The 13,031-nt window shown below is 43.0% G+C and overlaps 1 protein-coding gene across 9 annotated transcripts in view; it reads left to right on the top strand.

The window, feature by feature from the left end:
• DLC1 (DLC1 Rho GTPase activating protein) overlaps positions 1–13,031 on the top strand; it is a 566,624-nt gene that overhangs the window by 402,637 nt on the left and 150,956 nt on the right. The gene's annotated exons all lie outside the window — the stretch shown is intronic.

The raw sequence follows: 13,031 nt of genomic DNA on the forward strand, positions 1-13,031 counted from the left end.
ACAATTTCCCTTCAGGCATTTTATCCAAGTGGTTTTTTTTTTTTCTTTATCTCTTTTTTTTTTGGGGGGGGGAGAGGAGAGTGGGATTTCCCAGTGAGAGACCACAACATTCTGAGGAGATGAATACACCTAGAAATCTGGTGTATTTGTGTAATCTGAAATCTGGGCTCCCAAATATTTAGTAGACTACTTAGATCCCTAAGCTGTTATGTTTTCAAGGATTTTTGCAAAAAGGATTTTGCAAATTAAAGGAAAGACCGCATTCACCCAAACTTTAGATGGTTACTATAGTTAACATCTGGGCTGTGTCCTGAGATCAACGCTACAGTGATGAAGTCCAGATGTTAAAACTTACCAATGTTTTTGTTACTTCTAAGCATTTGCTGCCTTTGTTGGTTTTTTTTTTTTTTTCAGACTCTAACTTCTTAATACATGAAGGTATTAGAGAAGAAGGGGAAATGAAATTAGCATATGGCATGAACCCAGAGTAACTGAATTCCTCCTCTTTTGAAGCACACTTTCAGGCCCTCACAGGATATGCAGCCTGTGGGAAGGCAGGCTCCAGGGCCTGCTCATCAGATAAAGATATTTCCATTCAGTTGCTATTTTCAATTAAAATAGGCTTTGTGAGGGGCGCCTGGGTGGCTCAGTTGGTTAAGCATCTGACTTCGGTTCAGGTCATGATCATGGTTCCAGCCCGTCATCAGGCTCTGTGCTGACAGCTCGGAGCCTAGAGCCTGTTTCGGAGTCGGTCTGTCTGTCTGTCTGTCTGTCTCTCTCTCTCTCTCTCTCTCTGTCTCTCTGCCCCTACCCCTGCTCATGCCCTGTCTCTTTCTCTCTTGTAAGTAAATAAACAAACATTACAAAAATTTTTAAATAGGCTATGTGATTGATTAAATCTTTTCAGATTTAATACTGTGCACTAAAGAAACAGGAAGAGGAATTAAATCAATAATAAATATTCCAAAATTTTTACAGTTGTCTTTTCATCTGATTTTAGTTGTATGTATGCACAGAAATCTGTATCTATACATATATAAACACACACACACTGTATATATTGTCCTAGAGGAGAGGAAACCACCACTCATTCAGGAGCAACCACGTTGCAGCAGAGACGTGTTACAGTGAGCATCCGAGGACAAGTTGAAAAAGGCATTGTTAGTCCCTGACATCCATGTGAAGAAGTTAAGAAAATCCCCAATAACAATTTCTTCCTTCGGGGCATCTAGTGGCTCAGTCGGTTGAACGACCAACTTCGGCTCAGGTCATGATCTCACGGTTTGTGAGTTCAAGCCCCGCATCCGTCTCTGCGCTGACAGCTCAGAGCCTGGAGCCTGCTTTGGATTCTGTGTCTCCCTCTCTCTCTGCCCCTCCCCTGCTCGTGCTCTGTCTCTCTCTGCCTCAGAAATAATAAACATTAAAAAAAATTTTTTTTTTAATATTTCTTCCTTCAAAACCCACTTTAGTTTTGTATCCCTTAATTTATCTAAAATATTTGCATGGCCATCCCAATGTTTATAGCAGCACTATCAACAATAGCCAAAGTATGGAAAGAGCCCAAATGTCCATCGGTGGATGAATGGAGAAAGAAGAGGTGGTATATATAAACAATGGAGTATTACTCGGCAATCAAAAAGAATGAAATCTTGCCATTTGCAATGAAGTGGATGGAACTAGAGGGTATTATGCTAAGCAGAATTAGTCAGAGAAAGACAAATATCATACAACTTCACTTACATGAGGACTTTAAGACACAGAACAAATGAACATAAGGGAAGGGAAGCAAAAATAATATAAAACCAGGACTTATTTACAGAAAATGGAAGTCTGGGGGTACATGGATGCCTCAGTTAGTTAAGCCTCTGACTACGGCTCAAGTCATGATCTCACAGTTCCTGAGCCCTGCATCCAGTTCTGTGATGACAGCTCAGAGCCTACAGCCTGCTTTGGATTCTGTATCTTCCTCTCTCTCTGCCCCTCCCCCACTCTCTGTCTGTCTCTCTCTCTCAAAAAAATTAATTTTTTAAATATGGAAGTCTGTTTAAGAACTGAAACCAGAAGGGGGCACCTGGGTGGCGCAGTCGGTTAAGCGTCCGGCTTCAGCCAGGTCACGATCTCGCGGGCCGTGAGTTCGAGCCCCGCGTCGGGCTCTGGGCGGATGGCTCAGAGCCTGGAGCCTGTTTCCGATTCTGTGTCTCCTTCTCTCTCTGCCCCTCCCCCGTTCATGCTCTGTCTCTCTCTGTCCCAAAAATAAATAAAAAACGTTGAAAAAATTAAAAAAAAAAAAAAAAGAACTGAAACCAGAGGGAAGCCAGGAAACAGTTCTTAACTCCCTCTCTTGAGCCATTACTGTTTGGTCAGAGTTCTTAACAGGACAGTTGTAATGGGATCTTTCTTTGGAGCATCATGTGATATCTTTGCTTACTTTCCTACGTGATGAAGCTTCAGATATCTGAAAGCAAGCAAAAAAGATATCCTCTTATCTCCAGGATATATCACCTTAATTATTTTGTCATTTTCGTAACTAGGAAAGATTTCGAGATCTTTAAACAGTTTCTTTTAGATGCTTTCTAGTTTGTTAATAGCCCTCTTTAGTAAACAAGATTCTCTGCATGTGCTCTGAGCAGGTATGGCATGGCAGGAATTCCTCCTAGGCCATATGACATCATTAGTATAATCTATCATTGCAATACATTTACTCTTTGTATTTGTATCACCTACACCTGTTGATGGTTCATTTTAAGCTTATGATCACCTATAAGCAAGAGATCTTTTTAACATGAAACAAAATCCTCAAGCCTTTTCTCTTCTGCATCAGAGTTTTGTTTTGTTTTGTTTTGTTTTTAAACCTAAATATAGAGTTGGCGTATGTCCCAGTTAAATCTAATCTTGTTCATTTTACATACACCCTCCCTTACCCATCATGTCAGCCTATTGAGACAATTCTGAGTCTTTATCTCTTCATCTCTTAGCTCTTTATTTCAGCTTTGTGATACCCATAGACTTTATAAGTATCCCATGTGGAACTTTTAATCAAGGACTTTGGGCTTAATTTCATCAAAATACTACTTAGGACATGATCAATGAAAAAAATGGTCCAGATGCATTTTTAATTGTCAGTACTCTTGGGGCACCTGGGAGACTTGGTTGATTGAGTGCCCAAGCTCAGTGTCGTGAGATTGAGCTCTGGGTCGAGCTCCAACTGCCCCTCTCCCCCAGTTGTGCCCTCTGTGTCTCTCTGTCTCTCTCTCCCTCTCTAAATTAAAATATAATAATAATAATGATTGTCACTACTCTTAAAAACCAGCTGTTCGGCCAAAATATGACTCTAGTTGTTCCAGCACCCATCCAGTCTAAAATAACTTCACTAAAATTTCGCAAAATGCTAGCATGCCATTGCTCTGATCTACTGGTCTAATAACTTTATAAAATGGAATTGGTATTTAGAATTGGTTTTTCATCTAATTCTTGCATGCTTCAGTATTTTTATTCCAGCTATGCTATCTCTAATAATTAACATGTAACTTTAGTATAGTATTTTACACTTAAAAAAAAAAAAAAACTTCAACATAAATCACCCTCATGAAATCCTTTTAAACAGATTAAGGAAATGTATATGATTATCTCCATCTTAAAGATGAAGAAACTGAAGCTCAGAGAGGTGACTAGAATCCAGATCTTGGTATTTTAATTTCAATTTGTTGTTGTTGTTGTTGTTGTTGTTGTTGTTGTTGTTGTTGTTGTTTCCCATGACACCACAGCTAACCAGATTCAGTTGCATTCTGTTTTGTATGGTTAGGTACTCGATGAATATTTTTGAATGAGTGGGTTAATCTGTTCAAAAAGTCTTCGTATCCAAGAAAAATTTTGCCTCAAAAATTTTTGCCATTTAAAAGAACTGGCAAATCTCTGCAAGAACAACAATTAAGTTCCATACTACTAACAAGTACAGCAATAACACCTAAATGTGTAAATAAGTACAATAGATCATTTTTTAAGAGTCGGTATATGTGGTTTTTTTTACAGTATTTAGAACTGTGTTTTCTAAATCCTTGCCTACAAACTGCTGCCAATCCAAGTTGAAATTCCCAATGATCTGCAGAAAAATGAGAAAATAAGGGGCAATTGTTATGGATGGAATTGTGCCCCCTCCCTCATATGTTGAAGCCCTCGCCTGTACTGTGACTGTATTTGGAGAGAGCATCTATAAAGAGGTATTTAAGGTTAAGTGAGGTCATAAGGTTGAGAGTCCTAATCCAAAAGGATGGGTGCCCTTGTAAGAAAAGCAAGAGAGGTACGCCTGGGTGGTTCAGTTGGTTAAGTGCCCAACTTCGGCTCAGGTCATGATCTCGTGGTTACAAGTTGGGACCCCGCATCGGGCTCTGCCCTGACAGCTCAGAGCCCGGAGTCTGCTTTGGATTCTGTCTCCCTCTCTCTCTCTGCCCCTCCCCTGCTCATGCTCTATCTCTCTCTCTCTTAAAAATAAATTAAAAAACATAAATTTTTTTTCAAAAAAAAAAAAAAAGAATGAAATACTAGGAGTGTGCTCACACAGAGGAAAGGCCACATGAGGACACAGCCAGGGGCAACTCTCTGCAAGCCAGGAAGAGAGCTCTCACCAGAAACCAAATCTGACAGCACCTTAATCTTAGACTCCCAGCCTCCAGAACTGTGAGAAAATACATTTCTGTTGTTTCAACCATTCAGTCTGTGCTACTCTGTTACGGCCGCCCCACGCTGACCAACAGTAATGTACTGAATTTTTAATAGTATCAAATGTATTCAGCTTAAAGCCCTGTCCTTTTTCTGCCCTTCTTACTTTTCTGTTGTTATTAATACATCCTCACTTACAGAAGTTGGTTTTGGGTGATGTGGATTCATAGGTTCACTTCAGATAGTGAAGGTTAGTGATCCAATCCTGAGCCCATATAGTTTGGAAATTGTGCTGGCCTGTGACATCCAGATGTGTTGGAGGAGACCACGTGGGTGAAGAAATGACGTTCTGTTGGCCCGCTGACTTCAGCCAGGAGAACTCTGTGATCTACAGAGAAGTAAGATCTTTGCGAAGCTTAGTGAAGCAGATGGGAACAATATTGATCTGGCAGGGAGCAGCAATACTTTGGGTCAAAAATGATCAAGTTGTATTAAAGCAATGCAGAGGCAGTGTGAGTAGAGCAGAATCATTTGGTAGAGCTGTAGATGGAAACACTTCTTCCAGACACACTTCTTGATCCTCACTCATGCGCCGGGTATTGTCAGGCAGTGAGGCTACAACAGTGAAGGTGGCACATCCCATGCACAGAAGGATCTCACTGTCTGGCGCTCAGACAAGGCGGAGGGGGCGGAGGGCAGGGGTGGAAATGGGGCCAATGTCCCAAAGCAATTCCAGGAGAGGCCCCAACCCAGCCCGCAGCTTCCTGGCAGGCAAAGGCATTTCAGGGAGAGTGGATGGCATATAGAAAGGCAGGAAATGGCCAAGCGTGTGAAGGAGCTGATGGCATCGGTGGTTGCTTGTCATGTGGAGACATTTGCCTGAAAAGGAAAAAGAACTATAAGTGGGCACATTTATCTTCTGGGTGGGAGATAATGGGCTTGGGGTGTGCTTTGGTTTTCTGTTTATTGTTGTGTTTGCTATTTTGGCTTGGGATGTTTGTTTTTTAATCAGGATGAGAGAGACTTAGCCTGAGAGGAAGTTGCCAGTTACGGTGGGGACGAGGGGTGAAGAAATTAAAGTTGAAACTCTGGGGAAGGGCTAAGGAAATTGTTGAGGTAGTAACTCAGAAGACGGGGTGAAAGGCACAGTGAGGAGAGTCTTTATGAGGAGGAGGGCGGCCCCGCCCTGAGGCTGGTGGAGAGGGGATAAAGATTGCTGTGGCAACAGATACCTTGACAAGGAGCGTCTGGGGAGCTGAGATAGATCATAGCCCATGGCCTCAACTTTCTTAATGCAGTCCAGACAGCACCATCTGCTAAAAATGGATCAGGGCTTGAGATGAGTGGGGGTGGTTTAGCGGAATCATGGAGGATGGAAAGGGTCAAGTCCAAAAGTGACTCCAAAAGAATCCCACAGAGGTTAGGGCGCTTGAATTGACAATGACTGCTATCTACAAAGCACTGGCATTTTCTCCAATGGCAACTTGCTACCTTTTCAAGGGGAGGGTGGAAAGAAACAGTGAAATGCAGCTTTAATTCTATGTGGAGGTATTCCTGGTTGAAGGCAATGAAGAAGCAAGAATCTGGGGAGCTGAAGGTGCAAGCCAGGAATGAAGGGTGGGTGCAACCAGAAACCCGCTCTGGAGGGGAGATAAGGTGGGAGGTGGAGTCCAGAAGGCGGTGTCACAGTTGAAGGCTTCTGAATGATGTGCTCTAGGGAATAAAATGACACAGACAGATGCCCGGTGATGGTTATGGAGTTGCAAGGTTACAATGCGTGTGTGTGTGTGTGTGTGTGTGTGTGTGTGTGTGTGTGTGTGTAGCTGTCTGCAGGGACCTTGCCTCCTCTGGAGAGGTTATTGCCCTTGGGGTGAAAGCAACTGTGTGAACCAAGGTCTAGTCTTCAGTGAAGAAGGAGGAGAAGCAGGATATTAGACCAACATGGACTTGATGGGCTCAACTGCAGAGGAAACTGCAGAATAAGGACTGGGAGGCAGAGAACTTCTAGGAAGCCAGAGACGGCTGTGCAGGGAGAGGAGGAGGGAGCAAGGGCGGTCCAGTTTTCTATTAGGACCAGGAGTTGGAGAAACGGGGCAGGGGGGTTGGGTAAGAGAGCACAGGAGCAATGGCACGAGGAGGCCAGGGGCTCAGGGAAAGGGAGGAGGAGGAGGGGAAGCAAGGAGACAGGAATGAAGAGTACCGGGCAGCGAGATGGGAGAGGTGCTTAAGGGACCACCTAAGCACCTGCTCTGGGCAAGGCAAAAACTAACCAGGTCTCCACTTCCCTGGAGTTTATACATCAAATCGTTGGTCTTTCACTTCATAACCACAGATTACAGAGAGCAGAGGCGTGGTCTCAAGTGACAGCAAAACTACAGCTTAGCATTTACATGTTACTTACCTGATTTGCCCTAAACAATATCCCATCAAAATAAATGCAAACCAGAAAGTGCTTTCAGCCTGGAGCAGTCCCAGGTAGTACTATGAAGCTAGTTATGATATTCTTAAAGTATTGCTTAGTTTGATTACAAAATTATTCCAAAGCCATGGTTAGCCTTAAGTGTATGATAATTAACATTAAATACAAAGCAGGTCTATTAGTTTGTAGTTGTTTGAGCGTATTTGTAATGTATCTTGGAAGTCAGGCGTTTGTGTTGCTTTGGGGCAGTCAGGCATTGTGATTATGAAAGCAATTAAGAGTATGGATCTTAGGGGCACCTGGGTGGTTCAGTTGGTTAAGCATCCGACTCTCAATTTTGGCACAGTCATGATCGATCGGTTGGTGAGTCTGAGCCCTGCATCAGGCTCCACATTGATGGTGCAGAGCCTGCTTGTGATTCTCCCTCTCTCTCTCTCTCTCTCTGCACCTTCGGTGCTCTCTCTCTCTCTCTCTCAAAATAAATAAACTTAAAAAAAAAAGTATGGGTCTTAGAAATAGACTGGAGGGGGTCTCAGTTTCCATTTGGCCACTTAGAATGTGGGTAACGTTGGATAGATTCTTTAACCTCTCTGTGCCTTATTTGTAAAATGGGCATGATATTAACACATCTGCCGCACAAAGGTTGTCGTGAAGATTCAGTGAGTCACAAAAGCAAAGCACTCAGAAAGCTGTCTGGCACATTGTAAGTGCTAAATAAGTGTTAACAGTTGCTATAATTGCATATACTGTGACATTCTTCGCGAGGTATCATATCTTCTATAATCAATCCTGCTGGCAAAGTACTGGCTGTTCTGTCTTTGCAATTGTAATCCTGACCTAGTAACAACTGTGCCAAATTGCACAAGCAGATAGTAATGTTTGGCAGTGCCTGGAGGTTTGACTGTTAATGGAACAACTGGAATGACTTTTACTTGGCACCCAGCCAAGTAACGAATCCTTTCCATCATTTCAGCAACATTTTCGCCTCCTGTTTCTCTATTTGCAGTGGCCATGCATTAAATACCTGCAAAAAGCGCCTTACTTCTTTCTGGGCAATAGGTGAAACTCCTTGCAACATGATTAAGGACATGGGATGTCTGGATGGTATGCTTGTTAACACAGGAGTCTGTTTCTGCCTGTATTTAAGAGAGACACTCAGTCTGGGTTTTGTTCATTAAAGTTTTGCAATCAAGGGTCCCTTCTAGGCGGGGCACCGTGCTGACAACAAAGCAGGAATGAACAGTATTTATGATGTAAATGGTGAGATGCATTGGCCTTATGCACTGCTTTACTCATTCAACAAATATTATAAATACGTCTCAGGCACTGTGCTAGACCCTGGGACGTAACGCTGCTTGCTAGACTATCTGCAGATATTTGAATATGAACTCAGACAAATGTGATGAAGAGATGAGTGAGACAGTGGTATGCAAGTGAGTGTTGGATGATGGAATGTGGCCGTGTGAAGGAAAAGTCGTTCAACTTACTCTGCTTTCGTAGGTAGAAACTTTTTTACGGACACGGGGAATTTAGACTGGTGTCGACTGCTGTTCTGTGTACCCTTTGGTCAACAAGATTTCTGACTGGTCTTCATTTTGAAATGCTTTTTGAGCACCGAACTCTTCTATTTCAGATGAGACACACACACACAAACCCCATGCAGAATGCTGCCCTATGAGTGGGTCTGCCCAATACCAGGATAACTGATATATGTTGAAATCTTGAGAACTCCACTCTATACAAACGGTATCCCTATTGTCATCTGAATTCCTAATTGTCTCGTGGTCAAATCAATGCCTTCTAAATAATTACCTGGAAATCCTCTAGAAAAAGAAAGTCTAAGATATTTAAAAGGCATGCTTTCACACTTTTGGAAGCAAAGCCTTTTTCTCCAAATGAAAACTATTGCCTACACGAAAATGTCTCTTTAACTTCGGCTTCTTCCTGTAATTTGCCATTGTTGCAGATGGCCTTTAAAAATCTCCCCCGTTCCAGGCAAAATTATTACTGGACTCCTTCAGTCTGCCCAACTGCCCCCTTTAATAATTATGCTTTCTCAGGACCACCATCCCTGGTCCAAGTGTTAGGTCCTTCCACACCATGTTTAAACTGTTATTTACCTCCTTTAAAACTGTTTTCACCTCCACCTGAATAATGTCTCAGGGTGGGATCTGGACAGTATCTTAATTTGGATTTCCCCTTTAAGAAGTCCCTGAAACAAGGATTTGGGTGCAAAGAGCATATTTAGGCTGTGGCCCAGGAAGCGCCCCGAAAGAATGAGGAGGAGAGCTCCCTGAGGGAGGAGGGCCCGTGGAGGACTAGTCAGCAGCCTGCTGGTGGGTGCATGCGTCCTGGCTACCCCTGCTGCTGAACCTCCCCAGAACTCAGCAGTGTAGAACCGCCACTTCTGATGCTCACAGACTGCCTGTGTCAGGAGTGAGGATGGGCACCGGGGCCTCAGCTGGAAAGTTTCAAAGGCTGGGGTGACTGCGCAGCTGGGGCTGGAGTCACCTAGAGGTGCCTCATTCGTGTCTGGTGGTCATGAATGTCGGCTGGGGCTCATAGAGCACCGACAGGTGGCCTCTGCACGTGGCCTGGACCTGTTCCCAGTGCTGCAACCTCAGGGTAGTCAGACTCCTCCCAAGGTAGAACAGAGCCCCCAGATGAATGTCCCAGAGAACAAGGCCAAGCAGCCTCAGCTCTTCTAATGTCACCTTACAAGTCACACAGCCACACTGTGTTGTTTACCAGCAAGTGGTGATCCTGCCCTAACTCAAGGGGAAGGAAAAATAGAGTTCTATTCTCAACTGAAGTGTGTCAAAGACTCTCCAGCACTTTTTCTAATAAAAAAATAAATAAATAAATAAAAATTTTTGACACAGTATGGGCAACCATCTTCCTTCTTGACTGGAGGTCAAGGAGAGGGCAAAATATGAATTGACAGGTAATTACAATATAATATAACGCGTAGGTGATGAAAAGAATAGGTACGTACAAGGTATAATAGGATCACAGAGGAGTGGCACTTAGCTTGGTCATGGGTTCAGGCAAGATGGATTAGTGTCAATCAGATGAAGGCAGGGAGGAGATTTCAAGGAGAAGGAATAAAAGCAGCCTCTTGGTGTGTGCAGTTTGGTAAAGTGGAATGTGGAGAGGGCGGGTGAAAGCGGAAGTGGAAGGTCATGAGAAGTCTTGAATGCCACACTCACAGGCAGGGTCCTTATTTTCAGGCAATGAAGAGTCATTAAGAGTCAGTGTAAACCTCTAGAGTAAAGATTATGAAAGCCTGAATGAGGTATAGCCGAGCTAAATAGTAGGCGATGGATTTCAGAAGTATTTAGAAAGTAAAATAATGAATACTGGGGGGTTAATTGGGTGTGGGAGTGTAGGAAAGAGAGAAGCCTCGGTTTACCACCAGATTTTTACCCTGGATGCTTGGAGGCAGGCTGGTTCCACTGAGATGAGGAATTGAACAGGATAAATAAGTCAGGGAGGAGATGGTGAGGACCAGGTCCCTGTGGCTGTCCAGGTGTTCATGGCCAGTGGTCACCAGGTGTATGTCCCAGTCTAAACTGGGGAGAGAAGGCAGGGCAGAGATACCAATTTGGGAGTCATCAGCAAATACGAGAAGAATGAGGAAGTCTAAGAAGAATACAAGAGCAGCATTTTTGGCTCCAAGAAGGTGGATGTTGCTAATAATTTGGAGTGGTTCATACCTGGTTACCTCCATCTCCTTGATGATGAAGACAGAGTATCTGTTGAGAGAAGGTGGAGCTGGAATACTGAGAACAATTTTTAAAACAAAGACATATGGCAAATATATATCATAACACAGGAGAAAAGTTTGCTCTGTTGGTGCTGTACAAGTTTTTGTAATTGTTCCTGATGTCAGCATGCCCTCTACTTGTCCTCAGAAATTCTGACACCAAGTCCCATTCACTAAATAGGCAAAAACATTGCTAAAAAGGTGTTAGGGTTATATTGTCTATAATCTTCAGCACCCCTCACAGTTGATTTCAATTCCTTCTGATTCACATACATCTTGAATAATCACCAAACAAGAAAATCATTAACCATCTTCAAATTTAAGTCTTCACAAAAAACTTCTATAATGAAATGGAAAGAAGGTTTTTTTTTTTTTTTCTTTTCCCTTGGTGTTTACTGGTCATTATTCCGAAACATCTCAACAATCTATTTGTGTGTTAGTTTCCAGCAGATGATAGGTACCAGGCTTCCCCTGTAAACCTTCCTTACTTTACTTGAGTCTGAATCACAAAGAATTCAGAGTATTGATGCCCTAGGAAAGATGTTTTTCCAAGAGGGGTTGGAAGGGGTACAGAATGTGTTTGAAGACCGAGAAGACAAGATGAACAAGCCTTTCCTTCCTATGAGCAAATGCTTGCCTTACTCAGTTGATAGTATAATTACTGTCCTGTAAGTATGCACAAGGTTTGTTGTTTTGTTTGGTTTGGGTTTTGTTTTGTTTTGTTTTGTTTTTTACCTGTAAAAGGGCTTTTCCTAGTTAAAAGGGTTGGAAACCACTGGTTTAGATAATCCTAATCCATGGATAATCCCCACATCTTCACTTCAATGGCTTCAATTGCCTTCCCCAAGAAGGCTCCCTTCAGAGCTCCTAAGGGTGAGCCAAATGGACAGATCTGAGCTTTGCCCCTTTTAATGAAGCATGGCAAATGACCAAAAGGCAAGCTGCTGAAAGAGAAATGAAAGAAACCCAGGGTCTGGATATTCCAAACTGGCTAATTGGCCCCTGAAAGATAGTGAGTCGTGTGCGAATGCCTCTTACTTCCTAACAGCTCAGCAGGGCCTCTGTGGAAGAATACCACACCAACTGGGGAGTCACTGCAGAAGGGGGATAGTCAACCAGGGTCCTTTGTCCCTGTTAGAAGAACTGAAAGCCCCTCTTGGGAGTGTTACTTTGCCATTTAGAGGGCTTGGGGGGGTGAAGGGAGAAAAGAAGGAAAGGGGAAAACTTGCCTTACATTTTCTCTAAGTTCTCGAGACTTCTACCAAAATATTAATTTTTGAGATCTCTTCCTTGTATGGTCTTACAACTGAACCTGACCTAGAATTTAAAAACAAAACAAAACAAAACAAAAAAACAAGACATACAACAGGGTATAATGAGTTTGGAAACAGGAAAGCAAGGAAAAAGAAAAATGTGCCCCAAGTCAGGTTGAAAATTTTAGCGTAGGAGAGCTTGTATACTTGTGTGATTTTGCCTCCTGCGAGGTCACACTAAAGGTGTTTACTGTGGATATTTGCATAATAATACTCTCCTACGTGGCCTTTTCTTACTTAACTCTTAATTAAAAGCACTTCTCACCTCTTTGGGGCGCCTGGGTGGCGCAGTCGGTTAAGCGTCCGACTTCAGCCAGGTCACGATCTCGCGGTCCGTGAGTTCCAGCCCCGCGTCGGGCTCTGGGCTGATGGCTCAGAGCCTGGAGCCTGTTTCTGATTCTGTGTCTCCCTCTCTCTCTGCCCCTCCCCCGTTCATGCTCTGTCTCTCTCTGTCCCAAAAATAAATAAACGTTGAAAAAAAATAAAAAAAAAATAAAAGCACTTCTCACCTCTTTGGATAATTTATAAGCATCTGCTTTTGTGTCAGGTGAAGAGAAGTTCAGAGTGTGCATATAAGCATATTAGAAATCCATAATTTGACCCGCCAAAACCCCCTTTTTATGGAGGTGTAGTATTTGTCAACTAACTGGTGAGTCGTGCATGAATGTCTTACATAAAGAGCCCCACTGCTTTTCTCCTTACCTCCCCAGATGCCTCCCTCTTTCCTCTTAGATTTACATCCCTTTTCTCTTTGGCCTTCCTTGCCCTCTCTTTCTCAGCCTCTGGAGCCTGATTAGAAGCAAGAACCTAATACTATCCAAAATAACCTACAATGTAATACTTTGCATGCTAAATCATACTCACCTGCTGACCGTGT

This window comes from Puma concolor, chromosome B1, assembly GCF_028749965.1.
Source record: "Puma concolor isolate L17-30 chromosome B1, mPumCon1.1.hap2, whole genome shotgun sequence".
NCBI lineage: Eukaryota > Metazoa > Chordata > Mammalia > Carnivora > Felidae > Puma > Puma concolor.